Source organism: Octopus bimaculoides, chromosome 14 (assembly GCF_046866305.1).
Source record: "Octopus bimaculoides isolate indiv1 chromosome 14, ASM4686630v1, whole genome shotgun sequence".
NCBI classification, from domain to species: Eukaryota; Metazoa; Mollusca; class Cephalopoda; order Octopoda; family Octopodidae; genus Octopus; species Octopus bimaculoides.
In genome coordinates this window covers 44,230,127-44,236,759 of record NC_142941.1, presented here as the reverse complement: position 1 = coordinate 44,236,759, position 6,633 = coordinate 44,230,127, and the positions used below count along the sequence as shown (strand labels likewise).

The window sequence follows — 6,633 nt, the reverse complement described above, 5'->3', positions numbered from 1 at the left end:
AGTTGACCTCAGCATAATTTGAACTCAGATCATAAAGACAGATGAAATACTGCTAAGCTTTTCACCTGGTGTGCTAACGTTTCTACCAATTCGCCACCTTACACACACAGATATATTAGGATATATATGTAAATATGAATATATTTACATATGCTTCTATGTATCAATCTATCAACACACGCACACACACACACACACACACACACACACACACACACACATACACACACAAATGTACTTATGTATGCATATAGATACATGCATATTGTGTGTATGCACATACAAACGTACACTCAATTAATGGCCTAAAACTTACTGAAACTTAAATATACAGTATGTGTTCTACTACTCTCAGTTTCTGCTTCTCCATACTCCTTCTCTCTCTGTTTATCTTTCTTCCTCTCTCTCACTCAGAAAACACACACACACACACACATCCACAAAAACACACACACACACACACGCATATATATGAATATAGATAGAGAGCTAGATAGACGTACACATACCTATACACACTTACATACACATATATATTCTAATTCTTCCTCTTTGTCTATGATTCAAACACACCCACACTCACACACATCAATTTCTGGGTTGTTTTTTTTTTGTTGTTGCTATTGTTTTTTACACATTAGAGCATCACATCCTCATTTCAACGGTCTCACCCACTCCACAGAAAAATCACACATCTCACTAGAACTAAAAAGTCAAGCACTGATTTGTAAATAACAAGAGCAGCACATCCCCTGACCAGCAACTACAGGATGTGTCTACATTTAAAGCAACTCCCTGCAGACAACACTATACAAGTAAGCTTGCCTTTCATATTTTTGGTGACCCCCACCACCTCACCACAAAGATCTTGCCTCAGTTTTGTTGTGGATGGTATTGTTGTTATTGTTGTTGATGCTGTTGGCTGAGTCTTTTTCTCAATGAGGGTCATTAATGCATGCAAAGATCCATTTTTAGTTTTAAACAGAAACACACACCATGAATAACTATATACATGTATGTATGTGTGCATGTGTGTGTGTGTGTGTGTGCGTGTGTGTATGTTTGTCTGTATATACACATAAACTCGCGTATATATATGCATACATACATACATATATATATATATATATATCTATATATATATAAATATATATATATATAGACGTACATACATATTTTTATATATATATATATATATATATATATATATATATATATATAGACACACACATATATAGTCATGTGTATATATATATATATATATATATACATGAATATATACACACATATTTTTACAAACATAATGTATGTAAGAATGCATGTATGTATGTATGTGCGTACATTTGTACATATACATGTATATATGCATCTATTTGCTTACTTATATGCATGTACACCTATTCACACATATATGTACACATACACATATATATATATCAATGCACACACACACACACTCACACAAACACGCATGTATACACATACACATATCTAACTTCTATACATTAAACCTGTTGTTATATGTTTGCATGTATTTTATATGTATTTGTATACACACAAAATATATTATATGTAGACAATATTTACAATAGATGTATGGGTGTAGTTGTCTTGATAATTGTGTGTGTGTGTATATATACACACACACACACACACACACACACACACACACACATAAATATATATATATATATATATATATATATATATATATATATATATATACACACATGGTGAAGCAACTGTTGCTGATCCCTTAATTATGTTTATATATATACACACATTTATATCTATATATGCATATATATGTATACATATGTATATATACATTTATAGGTATGTGAGTGTATATGCGTGTATGTGTGTGTGTGTGTGTGTGTTTGTGTGTGTCTGTGTATAGCGAAAGAGAGAGAGAGAGGTATATGTGCTTATGTATATGTACCTACCTTTCAGTATGTATATACATACAAAAAGACACATGTATACTCACACGAATTATACACCTACAGATTTGGGACATTTTGAGCCCAAAATACTTAATAACATGTCAGCAGGAAAATTGTATTTGTAATTTATATCTCAACTTTTTTCAACAAAAACAGTTAATAACCCTTTATTAAAATTGCTTGGGCTGAGAACAATTTCAGTTTTCAGCTTTTTTTTGACAGATTTTGAAATGATTATATATTTGTATCTATAAAAGTGCTTGCTTCGGGATGGAACCCAAGGCTAATTATGCGAAGGATTTCACAATATAATTCATATAAGTGTGTGTGTATGTAAGTATATATATATATGTGTGTGTGTGTGTGTGTGTGTGTGTGGAGGGGCAATGGCCTTGTGGTTAAGGCAACAGCCTTGTGGTTAAGGCAACAGCCTTGTGGTTAAGGCAACAGAGTCTAGGTCGTAGGATTGCGGTTTCAGTTCCCAGACTGGGCGTTGAGAGTATTTATTGAGCGAAAATGCCATGAGCTCATTTATGAGCGACTAGGATATAATTTAACTTGCCTAGTAAGACTCAAACAAGCAGAAAGAGTCTACCAGTACAGGAACAATAAAAGGTAAATGAAATGATGGTTTTAGTAATGTCTATTTTCTCCCCAATAGAAAAATGTAACTTATCCCTAGTAGAAACAAAACGTTCAGAATCTATGTTTATAAAGCTCTGTAAATCCAATATTCTTGGTTCTTGATACTTAAAAACACACTTTCACCCTTGATATTCATGACTTCTATAAAAGCTTGACCAACAAATTTCCTTCCCTCAAAGCACACAGAATCTAACATACCTTCCTTAAACTCAGTATTAGCTATTGGATATGGTTTCAGTTAGACAGGTGCATGTGAATAAGGAAAAAAGAATTGAACCTTCAAATTTAATCACATTACCAAACATGCTGTCTTCAATCTTTTCCCTACTTTTTCTGATCTGAAACTTACCAAAGGACATATTTATACTCAAATTCCAACTTCAGCTGCAATAGGTTTCTTTTCTTGTTCTGTACTTTTCCAGTTCAACTAGTTAAGAATATTATCACTCCAGCACCTGCATTTTGCTTGCTTGTCTACTCTTTTTACTGGCAATGATTTTTACAAATAAATATGTAGTTGTGATTGAGACAAAACTTAGCATAAAGGCTAAAAAAATTAATTTTTTTTCTCAAAACAATAAAATTACACTGAAATGTAATTTTATAAATTGGAAAAAAACTTACATAAAAATGCTAATGAAGAGCCTGAGAAGAAAGGGAAAATGTTAATAAGGTAGCTGAATGAGTTAGTTAGAAAGCAGTAGAGTCAAATAGTTTGAATGAAGGTGTTCTGATCATATTTAGACTCTTGAAAAACACCTTGAGCATACCAAGAGTCTGAGACATGCTTGATGCCACCATGACAAGCCAAGCATCAGATGGTTAGCTTGGTGATAGTTTGGATGTTGTCATGTAGAATATTGTGATGGCACTTGTGATATCATTTGCCTGGTCCTTTACCACCCTTGCCACATCCAAACATGATAACCAGGAAGAACATGAAGATCCAGAGGAACATAACATTCAGGAGGAGAGGGATAGAGACATGATCAGAACAATAATGGAAAAGCAGCTTCGTAAAAAACTGTTAGAAAATAATATATTTCTGAAACCAAAAACTATTTTTTAATGTTTTTGTTTCAGTGAGATTCAAATATAAATAACAATATTAAAAAATTATTTAAATAAAAGTCAGAAATATCTTTTCATATAAATTTGGCAATGAAAAAATTTTTATGCCTAAATCCTGTAAATTATCAAAGTTTAATATACTTTAATATAATTTTGAGTTGTTTTTTTTTGTTTAGTTATTTGTAAGCATAGATAATTAATAATAACACCAGAAAAAGTATTTATTTTGATATAAAGAAGAGATTTGGTTTAGATGTAAAATAACACTTTTCATACATTGTATGAAAAGTGTTATTTTACATTTTGGAAGGATCATGGGGGTTTAATGAGCAGTAAATATAATTTAGCACTCATAAATAAATGACTTTTAAATATCATTTACAAGGCTTTCAATGGCACAAAATTTATTGGTAATCATTCTTTGACCACTTTTTGCTTTGTAAGTTTTTTTTTTCTTAGTGTATCAATATTGACACAATTTTCAGTACTTGGGTTCTCTCATAAGATCTTTCAAGAAAGCTTAACTAAATTAATGAGACCGGAGCTGGAAAGCTGGAGAGCTGCACCAGGTTCCAGTCTGAGTTGGCTTGGTTTCTACAGCTGGATGCTCTTCCTGATGCCAACCAGTTTGCAGAGTGTGCTGGGTGCTTTTTATGTGGACCAGATACATACATACATACATACATACATACATACACACACACACACACACACACACACACACATATATACATATATATGTACACACACACACACACACACACACACACATATATATAGAGGGAGAGAGAGAGAGAAACTGAGAAAATGAAGAGAGAAAGAGGGAGACAGAGCTATACATCATCATCATTATCATTTAACATTTGTCCTTTATGCTGGTATGAATTGCATCATTTAACAGGATCCGACAAGTCAGAGAGGTCTGCATTGAATTCCATTGTCTGCTTTGCTTCAGCATGATTTTTGTGGCTGGATGCCCTTTCTAATGCCAATCACTCTACTGAGCATAGTAGGTGTTTTTTCATGGTACCAGCATTAGTGAACTGCCTCCCTCGGTATCACACTCACACTCAACTAAGTGGGTTGGATATTGAGGTAGAAGGAACAGTCACTGGTGAATATTAGAATGAGAGTGAAGGTGTAGGAAATGGGAGTGGATCTGGAAAGAGGAGGAGGTAATAAATGTAAGTATAAAAAAAGGAGGGGTGGAGAGTAGCAGTATATAATAAAAGTGGAGACAGATGAGAAATAGGGAGATGATGATGTGAAGTGAGAGAGGGTGTGAGAGATAGAGGGATATGCAGTGACAGAGACTGAGGTCAGAGCTATATAGGGAGGAAATTGGGAGTGAGGAACAAAGGTGTAGGGGCTGTCAATGGCAGGCTTATGAAGGTGTTCAGGGATGGATATAGTGGTAAGGGATGATGTTGAGAATGCAGAATGAGTTACATACATATGTGTATATGTGTGTGTGTACGTGTGTGTGTGTGTGTGTGTGTTGTGTATGTAAATACATACAGATATGTATGTATCTTTCTCTTTCTTTCTCTCTGTCTTTCTTTCTCTCTGTCTTTCTTTCTCTCTGTCTTTCTTTCTCTCTGTCTTTCTTTCTCTCTGTCTTTCTTTCTCTCTGTCTTTCTTTCTCTCTGTCTTTCTTTCTCTCTGTCTTTCTTTCTCTCTGTCTTTCTTTCTCTCTGTCTTTCTTTCTCTCTGTCTTTCTTTCTCTCTCTCTTTCTTTCTTTCTCTCTCTCTTTCTTTCTCTCTCTCTTTCTTTCTCTCTCTCTCGCGCTCTCTCTCTATGCACATATATATGTATATAACTACACACACACACACATACACATCTGTCAATGAAGTCAATGAATGCAGACACACACATATACATAAATGAATATATATACCCACATATATGTGAGCGTGTGTCTGTGTTGTATTTGAGTGTATGTATATGAATGGCAGTGTGAATGGAATATGAACGTATGAGTGTGCGTAGATATGAAAAAATTTTGTATAGACACTGTTGTATGCCTGTATACACATATGAACTCATACAATTAAACAGTTTGTGTGTGTAATCAATAAACTGTTTCACTATTTGCTTATTGTCTCTCTAAATATTTGCCAATTTCTCTAGGTGTGGGTATATATTTATACTCAAGTGTCTGTCTATACATTATATGTGTATATTTTGTGGTGTGTTTCTGCTTCAATAAAACCATTTCTCGAATATTGCCTTCAGTGTATACATCATATCGTTATATCTGATCAATATCTTCATACCTAATTAGGAACATTGAGGCATATACACTCATTAGCACATATATGCACATACAGATACATACACACACACACACACACACACACACACACACACACACACTACATATATTAGCAGATTGAAAGTAGTACACACATACATACACATACACACACATTCACACTCAACATTCACACACAACAGTATGCATAGATGAATACATATATAGACACATAGATAGATAGATAAATAGATAACTAGAAAGATAGATGGATAGATAGATAACTGGATAGATAGATAGATAGATAGATGGATAGACAAATAGATAAATAGATAGATAGATGAATAGATAAATCGATAGATAGATCGGTAGGCAGGTAGGTACATAGGTAGGTAGGTAGGTAGATAAGTAGGTAGGTAGGTGGGTTGGTATATGCATGTTTAAATCTATCTATCTATCTATCTATCTATCTATCTATCTATCTATCTATCATTTTTTTTTTTTCGATCCCTTTTGATCGAACTCCCCCCTTTTTCCCTTCCTATGATCCCTTTTGATCGACACACCCCTACTTTTTTTTTTCTTCCCCCTCCCAAAAAGAAAAGCTCTACATTGTATTTGTCCCATCTTTGCTGAGCCCTGTGTGGCTAATAAAAGAAATGTATCTATCTATCTATCTATCTATCTATCTATCTATGTGTTGATATACACAT

General features: G+C 33.8%; 1 protein-coding gene across 2 annotated transcripts in view; it reads left to right on the top strand.

The window, feature by feature from the left end:
* Positions 1 to 447: 447 nt before the first annotated feature.
* Positions 448 to 6,633, top strand: part of LOC106868240 (protocadherin beta-4) — a 115,601-nt gene continuing 109,415 nt past the window's right edge. The window contains exon 1 of one of the 2 annotated variants that reach the window (XM_089362743.1): positions 448 to 815. The gene's annotated coding sequence lies outside the window, so the exon portion shown is untranslated. The remainder of the gene's footprint in view (positions 816 to 6,633) is intronic. The other variant, XM_014913406.3, reaches the window with a different exon arrangement.